Source organism: Salvelinus sp. IW2-2015, linkage group LG14, assembly GCF_002910315.2.
Source record: "Salvelinus sp. IW2-2015 linkage group LG14, ASM291031v2, whole genome shotgun sequence".
Taxonomy (NCBI): Eukaryota; Metazoa; Chordata; class Actinopteri; order Salmoniformes; family Salmonidae; genus Salvelinus; species Salvelinus sp. IW2-2015.
The window spans coordinates 33,019,948-33,031,526 of NC_036854.1; the positions used below are offsets into that span (position 1 = coordinate 33,019,948).

General features: G+C 39.7%; 1 protein-coding gene across 1 annotated transcript in view; it reads left to right on the top strand.

The window, feature by feature from the left end:
* tpk1 (thiamin pyrophosphokinase 1) overlaps nt 1-11,579 on the top strand; it is a 61,485-nt gene that overhangs the window by 14,361 nt on the left and 35,545 nt on the right. The gene's annotated exons all lie outside the window — the stretch shown is intronic.

Genomic DNA, 11,579 nt, shown 5'->3' on the forward strand with positions numbered 1-11,579 from the left:
TGGAGATGACACCCTGAGTGTTTGAGAGACGAGGAGTAGGCACCCAGCCATGATGACTCAGCCATGATGAGTCATGTAAATAGCAGCGTTCTCTGTCATCTAGGAGAATGAGCCCAGTTTAACACTGATCAGCCATTATTCACTGTATGCATTACATTATGGTAGTGATATTAGAGGTACATCGCTCTGGTTCTTTACACCCACAGGACTCTGCTCCTTCTAATCAGAGACTGTCTTAGACCTGGACAACTGGCCAATCACTGTAAAGAAAAGAAAACCAATAAAAAACACACGACCTTCCAGTATCTACCTGCATTATGTTATGGTAATGTAATAGAGAATAGGGTTGGATTTATTCTAATACTACTCAGAGAATCACAAGCTATGGTAATGTTAGAGAATGGGGTTGGATTTATGGATTTATTATTATTTTCAAACAGTCCATTTAAATTTTCCAACTGGGCTATACATTTGGGGGAGGTTTTTTTCTCGCCTGAGTAGCCTCAATTCATTGCCAAAAATAAAATTAAACCATCTAGGGTTCAGCGAAATAACAACACAATGTCAAATACAGTAGCCTAGTCAAATAATTAACATCCAATCACATTAACCGCTACTCTCTCGCAGGAATTGCACTAATGGTTGTCGTGGAATATTTAATCAAAAGGAAGAGAGAGTGCAGATTCTTTCAAACACTTTATCATAGGATTTGCAAAAATGGTGTATCAACTACCCACTCAACAGTGCATAGTTGAAAAGCTCAACGAACAGTGCCGGTTCAATGCTTGTGTAGAGAAAATACATACAACCCCTTTCTGTATACGTGCAGTCAGCAGATAATGTGTAAAAGGTAAATCATTGTCTGTGTAAACTTAAGATAGTACAAGGTTGATAGCCCGAGGGCTCAACCGTCTAACTGCATTCACAACAACAAACACTATATCGTACTCCTTTCTGCAAGGTTCCATACATGTGACTTTCTGTAGATAGTAAACCCACAGGATTTTACATGCTGCGTTTGCACCCAAACGTCTCTTAGCTGTAAGCCCAGTCTTATGACTAAGTCACACCAAGACAAGTTTGTATCAGGTTAGAAAAAACACTAGCATTTAACTTTTTAGGGGTAGGGGGCAGCATTTTCACTTTGGATGAATAGCGTGCCCAGAGTGAACTGCCTCCTACTCTGTCCCAGATGCTAATACATGCATATTATTATTACTATTGGATAGAAAACACTCTGAAGTTTCTAAAATTGTTTGAATGATGTCTGTGAGTATAACAGAACTCATATGGCAGGCGAAAACCTGAGAAAAATCCAACCAGGGAGTGGGATATCTGAGGTTGGTCGATTTTCAACTCATCGCCTATTGAATTCACAGTGGGATATGGATCTGTTTGCACTTCCTACGACTTCCACTAGATGTCAACAGTCTGTAGAACCTTGAATGAAGCTTCTACTGTGATGTGGAGCCGGATGAGAGGGGAATGAGTCAGTGGTCTGGCAGAGAGCCAGGTCCTGGTCACGCGCATTCCACATGATATTGACTTGCGTTCCATTACTTCTATAGACACAAAGGAATTCTCCGGTTGGAACGTTATTGAATATTTATGATAACAACATCCTAAAGATTGATTCTATACTTAGTTTGACAAGTTTATTCCACCTGTAATATAAAGTTTTCATCCGACGTTCGCCTAGGCCTGCACGAGCGTTTGGATATGTGTACTAAACGTGCTAACAAAAGTAGCTACTTGGACATACATAATGGACATTATCGAACAAAACAACAATTTATTGTGGAACTAGGATTCTTTGTGCCAAGAGAGGATGGGAATGTTAGCAACCTTGGCTAGCATTGTGGCGCGAATTCGACAGAAGAAATGGACATTCTAAAACCAAACAACGATTTTATTCTGGAAATAGGACTCCTTGTACAACATTCTGATGGAAGCTCAGCAAAAGTAAGACAACATTTATGATGTTATTTTGTATTTCTGTGTAATATGTTGATGTCTATTCTCCGCCGTGTTGGTGAGCACTGTCTCACCATAACCCAAGCTGTATGTTGTGGTAAAGTTATTTTTAAAAATCGAACACAGCGGTTGCATTAAGACAGTGTATCTTTCATTTGCCATACAACAAGTATTTTTATGTAAAGTTTATGATGAGTTCTTTGGTCAGATTAGGTGAGTGTCCAAAATATCTCCGGAGATTCTGGTGAATCGTTGCTACGTATTCACAATGTATAACCAGGATTTGTAGCTATAAATATGCACATTTTCGAACAAAACATAAATGTGTTAACATGATGTTATAAGACTGTCATCTGATGAAGTTGTCAAAGTTAGTGATTAATTGTTTATCTTTTGCTGGTTTTTGCGAAGCTACCTTTGCGGTGAATAAATGCGTTGTGTGTTTGGCTATTGTGGTAAGCTAATATAATTCTATATTGTGTTTTCGCTGTAAACACTTAAAAAATCGGAAATATTGGCTGGATTCACAAGATGTTTATCTTTCATTTGCTGTACACCATGTATTTTTCATAAATGTTTTATGATGAGTATTTATGTATTTCACGTTGCTCTCTGTAATTATTCTGGCTGCTTTGGTGCTATTTTTTGATGGTCGCTGCAATGTAAAACTATGATTTATACCTCAAATATGCACATTTTTGAACAAAAAACATAAATGTATTGTATAACATGTTATAAGACTGTCATCTGATGAAGTTGTTTCTTGGTTAGTGACTAATTATATCTCTATTTTGTCGGTTTTGTGAAAGCTACCTATGCGGTGGAAACATGGTGAAAATATGYGGTTGTGTGTTTGGCTATTGTGGTTAGCTAATAGAAATACATATTGTGTTTTCGCTGTAAAACATTTTAAAAATCGGAAATGATGGCTGGATTCACAAGATGTTTATCTTTCATTTGCTGTATTGGACTTGTGATTTCATKAAACTTTTATTATATGATATCCCTGTCCCGTTAGGCTAGGCTATGCTAGTCAGCTTTTTTTGATGAGGAGGATCCCGGATCCGGGAGGGTGATGAAGTAGAGGTTTTAAGGATCTGACCCTTTTTTTTCAAAGGTTTGCCTGAAATGGCATACAAAAATCTAACTGCCTGTAGCTCAGGACCTGAAGCAAGGATATGCATMTTTTTTTATACTATTTGAAAGGAAACACTTTGAAGTTTGTGGAACTGTGAAATTAATGTAGGAGAATATGTACCATCATCTTTGAAATGCAAGAGAAAGGCCATAATGTATTATTCCAGCCAAGGCGCAATTTTGATTTTTACCATTAGATGGCAGTATGTGCCAAGTGTTAGACTGATCCAATGAATCATTGTATATCGGGTATTTTTTTATATACCAAGACTGCCCAAATGTGCCTAATTGGTTTATTATTATGACATAATCAAGTTCATAATTGTTCACTCCCCTCAAACAATAGCATGGTATTTTTTCACTGTAATAGCTACTGTAAATTGGACAGTGCAGTTCGATTAACAAGAATTTAAGCTTTCTGCCCATATCAGATATGTCTATGTCCTGAGATTGTTTTTTGTTACTTACAACCTCATGCTAATCACATTAGCCTACGTTAGCTCAATAATCCCGCAGGGGGACACCGATCCCATAGAGGTTAACCGGACCGAGAAAATCCCATAAGCGTTCATAGTTTCATTGGTTAGGGTAAGTGAATTCCCCATACTTTCATTATCATGAAATGAACAAATATTGCCCCTACACTCACTTTTCGAATGACCAATCACACTACGCTTTGGTATTTTTCTGCTACCCCTGCAATATCCATGCTGATAACAGGTTTCAAACCTGCCATCCAAGCAGACGTACACATTCTATCAATATCAAATCTAATCACATTTTATTGGTCACATACACATGGTTAGCAGATGTTAATGTGAGTGTAGTGAAATGCTTGTGCTTCTAGTTCTGACAGTGCAGTAATATCTAACAAGTAATCTAACAAATTCACAACGACTACCTTATATACATAAATGTAAAGGGATGAATAAGAATATGTACAGTTGAAGTCGGAAGTTTACATACACTTAGGTTGGAGTCATTAAAACTTGTTTTTCAACCACTCCACACATTTCTTGTTAACAAACTATAGTTTTGGCAAGTCGGTTAGGACATCTACTTTGTGCATGACAAAAGTAATTTTTCCAACAGTTGTTTACAGACAGATTATTTCACTTATAATTCACTGTATCACAATTCCAGTGGGTCAGAAGTTCACTAAGTTGACTGTGCCTTTTAAACAGCTTGGAAAATTCCAGAAAATTATGTCATGACTTTAGAAGCTTCTGATTGGCTAATTGACATCATTTGAGTCAATTAGAGGTGTACCTGTGGATGTATTTCAAGGACTACATTCAAACTCAGTGCCTCTTTGCTTGTCATCATGGGAAAATCAAAAGAAATCAGCCAAGACCTCAGAAAAAAAATTGTAGACCTCCACAAGTCTGGGTCATCCTTGGGAGCATTTTCCAAATGCCTGAAGGTACCACGTTCATCTGTACAAACAATAGTACGCAAGTATAAACACCATGGGACCACACAGCCATCATACCGCTCAGGAAGGAGACGCGTTCTCTCTCCTAGAGATTAGTGTACTTTGGTGCGAAAAGTGCAAATCAATCCCAGAACAACTGCAAAGGACCTTGTGAAGATGCTGGAGGAAACAGATACAAAAGTATTTATATCCACAGTAAAACGAGTCCTATATCGACATAATCTGAAACGCGCTCAGCAAGGAAAAAGCCACTGCTCCAAAACTGCCATAAAAAAGTTGGTTTCAACTGCACTTGGACAAAGATCATACTTTTTGGAAAAATGTCCTCCGGTCTGATGAAACAAAAATAGAACTGTTTGGCCATAATGACCATCGTTATGTTTGGAGGAAAAAGGGGGATGCTTGCAAGCCGAAGAACAACCGTGGATCACGGGGGTGGCAGCATCATGTTGTGGGGGTGCTTTGCTGCAGGAGGGACTGGTGCATTTCACAAATAGATGGCATCATGAGGAATGAAAATTATGTGATATATTGAAGCAACATCTCAAGACATCAGTCAGGTCGTTAAAGCTTGGTCGCAAATGGGTCTTCCGGACAATGACCCCAAGCATACTTCCAAATGTGTGGCAAAATGGCTTAAGGACAACAAAGTCCATCACAATGCCTTGACCTCAATTCCAAAGAAAATTTGTGGCAGAACTGAAAAAGCATTGTGCGAGCAAGGAGGCCTACAAACCTGACTCACTTACACCAGCTCTGTCAGGAGGACACTTTTTTGGGGGGGGAAGCTTGTGGAAGGCTGTCACGTTCTGACCAGTTCTTTTGTGTTTTCTTTGTTTTAGTGTTGGTCAGGATGTGAGCTGAGTGGGCATTCTATGTTGTGTGTCTAGTTTTCCCGTTTCTATGTTTGGCCTGATATGGTTCTCAATCAGAGGCAGGTGTTAGTTATTGTCTCTCATTGGGAACCATATTTAGGTAGCCTGTTTTGTGTTGGGTTTTGGGGTGGTTGTCTTTGTGTGACTGCACCAGACAGAACTGTTTCGTTTTTTTCACATTTTGTTGTTTTGTATTTGTAGTGTTCACGTTTATTGGCTTTAATTAAACATGATGAACATTAACCACGCTGCGCTTTGGTCCGATCCTTCGTCCACAGAAGAAAGCCGTTACAAAGGTGACCCAAAACGTTTGACCCAAGTTAAAAAATGTAAAGGCAATGCTACCAAATACTAATTGAGTGTATGTAAACTTCTGACACACTGGGAATGTGATGAAAGAAATAAAAGCTGAAATAAATAATTTTCTCTACTATTATTCTGACATTTCACATTCTTAAAATRAAGTGGTGATCCTAACTGACCTAAGACAGGGAATTTTTACTTGGATTAAATGTCAGGAATTGAGTTTAAATGTATTTGGCTAAGGTGTATGTAAATTTCCGACTTCAACTGTACATATAAATATATAGATGAGCCATGGCCGTGCGTCATAGGCAAGATGCTGTAGATGGTATAGAATACAGTATACAGTAGATGGTATAGAATACAGTATATACATATGAGATGAGTAATGTAGGATATGTAGACATTATTAAAGTGGCGTTATTTAAAGTGATTTTATTTTATTAAATCAATTTATTAAATTGGCAAGAGATTTGAGTATGAATGTTGGCAGCAGCCACTCTATGTTAGTGATGACTGTTTAACAGTCTGATGGCCTTGCTATGTAAGCTGTTTTTCAGTCTCTCGGTACCAGCTTTGATGCACCTGTACTGACCTCGCCTTTTGGATGATAGCGGTGTGAACAGGCAGTGGCTCGGGTGGTTGTTGTCCTTGATGATCTTTTTAGCCTTCCTGTGACATCGGGTGCTGTAGGTGTCCTGGAGGGCAGGTAGTTTGCCCCCTGGTGATGCGTTGTGCAGACCKCACTACCCTCTGGAGAGCCTTGCGGTTGAGGTTCGGTGCAGTTGCCGTACCAGGCGGTGATACAGCCCGACAGGATGCTGTCGATTGTGCATCTGTAAAATGTACTCACATACCCAAGCTGTGTTCAAATACCCATACCAATATACTATATACTACATGCTTAATGAGTATATACTTCATACTATATACTATTAGTACATTTCAGTATACTGTAACCAAATGATAACCTTTTATTTGAGCTTTGCATGTCTACCAGAAGTTAATGCTTTTGCTATGCAGCCTCTTGCTAGCTTGTTAGCATAGCAAATTACTAGTTAGAAATTTTACTACTTTGTGTGTTTTGGAAATTCTGACTGTTTAGAGCACACACTGCCCTCTCTACAGTGCTCTACACTAATATTAGCACCCTTGGTAAATATGAGCAAAACGGGCTGTTAAAAAATATACATTTGCTGTTTTTTCCTCTTGGTCTTTCATTTAAAAATCAAACCTTTAATTGAAGTAAAATGATTGAAAAAAATGTATGTGAAATAAATATTTTTCTCCGAAACATGTGTGCCACAATTATTGGCACCCCTAGAAATTCTTATGAGTAAAATCTAACTGAAGTATATTCCCATTCATATTTTTATATGTTTTTAAGTTCACCTGAGTGATTAGGAACACTTAAGTGGTAAGCCATGACATCCTGTTTCACTGGGGTATAAATATGAGGTGACACACAGGCCAAGTTCACATAGTCATCCATCACTATGGGAAAGATCCGAGAATACAGTAATGATGTGCGACAAAAGGTTGTTTAGCTGCACAAATCAGGAAATGGCTATAAGAAAATAGCTCAAGGTTTGAAAATGTCCACTATCAGGGCAATAATTAAGAAGTTTAAAGCAACTGGAGATGTTAACAATCGACCTGGAAGAAGACTATTGACCCCACGCACAGTGAGGAGGATGGTTCGAGTGGCCAAAAAATCTCCAAGAATCACAAATGGAGAATTGCAGACGTTAGTTGGGTCATGGGGTCAGAAAATCTCCAAAACTACGTCAGATGCCGTTCACATAACCACTAGTTATTTGGGAGGGTTGCCATAAAAAAGAACGTTGCTGTCATCAACAACAAACTCAAGCACCTACAGTTTGCCAAACTTTCAATGGGACCGGGTTCTAGGGTCAGATGAGACCAAAATAGAGCTTTTTGGAAACAAACACCAGAGGTGGGTTTGGCATAGACAGAAAGAGAGCCATGCAGACAAGTACCTCATCCCCACTGTATTTGTATGTATTATGGATCTCCATTAGCTGCTGCCAAAGCAGCAGCTACTCTTCCTGGGGTCCAGCAAAATTAAGCCAGTTTGTGAAGTATGGTGGTGGATCTTTGATGTTCTGGGGCTGTTTTTCTTCCAAAGGCCCTGGACAACTTGTTAGGACCCATGGTATCATGGATTCCATCAAGTACCAGCAGATATTAAATCAAAACCTGACTGCCTCTGCTAGGAAGCTTAAACTGGGCTGTGKTTGGATCTTCCAGCAAGACAATGATCCAAAGCACCACTCAAAATCTACACAAAAAATGGTTCACTGACCACAGAATCAAGGTTTTGCCATGGCCATTCCAGTCCCCTGACCTAAACCCCATATAAAACCTGTGTGATGAGCTGAAGAGGAGAGTCCACAAGCATGGACATCGGAATCTGAAGGATCTGGASAGATTCTGTATGGAGGAATGGTCTCAGATCCCAATTTTTTCCACAGCTCGTTTTGCTCATATTTACCAAGGGTGTATGCCAATATATGCCAATTTAACAATTTTCTAAAGTAGTGATAACCAATTCCCTGGAGAGTAGTTATGGTATGTGTGCCTTTTAATTGGTAACAGTTTTGATACCTTGTATTAGAAACAATACCGGAACGTCTGCCAATTTATTACTGGAGAATGTGTGTTCCTTTATTCGATCACACTGTGCAGCCAGTCGGGCTGATAGGGTCCATCGTCCGTCCATAATATAAATCTCTCATCAATACACCCACTCAGGAAACAAAAACAGACACACAAAACAAACAGTATTTGGTTAGGAACGTGTTCCTTTCTTATAATTTGAAAAGAGTAATTTCTTCTCCATCTAAATATTTTATAATTACTCTATGTAATTTAAATGTTGTACCGACATGGTAGTTCCTCCTATGCACACTTCTGTGTAGGGTTTTAATTTATAGCTGGTTTCCCAATCATAACCAACTGTTTTACCAGTACACTGATTAATAATTACTATATAATTTTTTTTTCTATATTTTTCGTTTTTTTTTTCTTACCTGCAGGAATATTTTCTTTTGTCTTCAGGACTTTATCCTGGAACACTTTCATCAGGACTCTGTCCTGGTATCTCTTAACATAACTCATGCATTATTTTAATGTTGTACATTTTTTTATTTAACCTTTATTTAACTAGGCAAGTCAGTTAGAACAAATTCTTATTTACAATGACGGCCTAGTAACAGTGGGTTAACTGGCTTGTTCAGGGGCAGAATGACCTTGTCATCTAGCAACCTTTTTTGGTTACTGGCCCAACGCTCAAACCACTAGGCTACTGCCGCCCCATTATGATTGTAACCCATGGTATATTACTTCAGGACAATGTCCTGGTTTCTCTATAGTACCTCAGGATCTTATTCTGGAATCGCTTTCATCAGGACTCTGTCCTGGTATCTATAACATGCGTGACCTGTTCCTAGAACAGGACTTTCTAAAAGTTAACTTTCCCCAATTGGAGGTTGTTTTTAAGAAAATCAGTCTCACCCTTAATTTATCTTATCTGTCCAAAATGACGCATCCACTCACTGACGCTCCCGGCAGGTCCGAGGTGGGTCCCTCTCTGCTCCGTTTTAGTTGGAGTGTGTGGTACCCTGAGCCACGTCTAACGGCGTCCCTGCCGCAATTTAACCTTGGTCCCCTGGGAACAATCAGCAAGCGTAGTTAGCATCCCAYCGCTGTCAACAATTTGTCGTGGAATATCTAATCAAAGGGAAGAGAGACTGCAGATTCTTTCAAACAACACTTTATCATAAGATTTGTAAAAATGGTGTATCAACTACCCACTCAACAGTGCATAGTTGAAAAGCTCAACAAACTGTGCCGGTTCAATGCTTGTGTAGAGAAAATACATACAACCCCTTTCTGTATACGTGGTCATTTTCCACAACAAGGTCCGTATGTAGCCAAAAGTAGCTGCTGCTCATGTTGGTATCTGTACTGATGATGCAAATACCATGACAGGGAGACATAGTGGAGTGGTAATGTGCGTGCRAGCAGTTGCTCCCGATGCCACTTGGGTACACTGCAGCATTCACCGAGAGGCTCTTCCTGCCAAAGGAATGCCTGACAGCTTGAAAGCTGTTTTGGACACTACAGTGAAAATGGTTAACTTTGTCAAAGCAAGGCCCCTGAACTCTCGTGTATTTTCTGCACTATGCAATGATATGGGCAGCGACCATGTAACACTTTTACAACATAAAGAAGAGCGCTGGTTATCAAGGGGCAARGTATTGACACGTTTKTTTTATTGAGAGACAAGCTTAAAAAAAAATTACTGACCATAATTTTCACTTGTCTGACCGCTTGCATGATGAAGAGTTTCTCACACGACTGGCCTATCTGGGTGATGTTTTTTCTCGCCTGAATGATCTGAATCTAGGATTACAGGGACTCTCCACAACTATATTCATTGTGCAGGACAAAATTGAGGCTATGATTAAGAAGTTGGAGCTCTTCTCTGTCTGCATTAACAAGGACAACACACAGGTCTTTACATCATTGTATGATTTTTTGTGTGCAAATTAACTCAAGTTTACGGACAATGTCAAATGTGATATAGTGATAAGTACCTGAGTGAGTTGGGTGCGCAATTACGCAGGTACTTTCCCGAAACGGATGACACAAACAACTGGATTCGTTATCCCTTTCATGCACTGCCTCCAGTCCACTTACTGATATCTGAACAAGAGAGCCTCATCGAAATTGCATCAAGCGGTTCTGTGAAAATTGAATTTAATCAGAAGGCACTGCCAGATTTCTGGATTGGGCTGCGCTCAGAGTATCCTGCCTTGGCAAATCGCTCTGTTAAGACACTGATGCCCTTTGCAACCACGTACCTATGTGAGACTGGATTCTCGGCCCTCACTAGCATGAAAACTAAATACAGGCACAGACTGTGTGTGTGGAAAAGGATTTAAGACTGAGACTCTCTCCAATATAACCCAACATTGCAGATTTCTGTGCATCCTTTCAAGCACACCCTTCTCATTAACCTGTGGTGAGTTATTCACAATTTTCGATGAACAAATAAGGTTTTATATGTAAGATGGTTAAATAAAGAGCAAAATGATTGATTATTATTTTACTATTATTGGGCTCTTTGTCACTTCTCACGAGCCTTGTTGTGACAAAAACTCACAGTAATTATTTTGTTAAATAAATGTATTGTGTGTGTGTGTGTCAGGCTTACAATGATGGTAAAAAACAACATTTGAGAGTGCGCTGACCCTGGTGCTAGAGGGGATATGCAGCTAGAGGTTGGATGTTTGAAGGGGTACGGGACTATAGAAAGTTTGGGAACCACTGTTATAGAGAATAGGGTTGTATTTATTCTAATGTTACTCAGAGAATCTCAAGCTATGGTAATGTTATAGAGAATAGTGCAAGACATCTAGGGACTTTAAGGTGTTTCAGGAGATGTGCATAACTCTACATAAATGAAAGAGAGACAGAGGGGAAGGAGGGAGAGAGGGATAAAAGTATTCATCAGGGGATGGAGGGGGCATAAAACGGAGCGGGGCAGTGAAAGAGTCTGTGAGCTGACATGAATAGAACAAAGGCTGTGTGATTCCTGCTGCGAGCAGGAACTCACCTGGAACTAACTACCGTTTAGGGGCATTCACTGGAACGTTGTGTGTGGGGGTACGCTGAGTTTGAGAGAGCTCAGAGACTTATTTACAGAATAAAGAAGAGGGATTTCTGCTCTTTTTGTCTCTCTGTATCTGTCTCACATCCCCCGCACCTTCCTCTCTCTCCCCCGCCCCCCTCCTCTCTCTCTCCCCCGCCCCCCTCCTCTCTCTCTC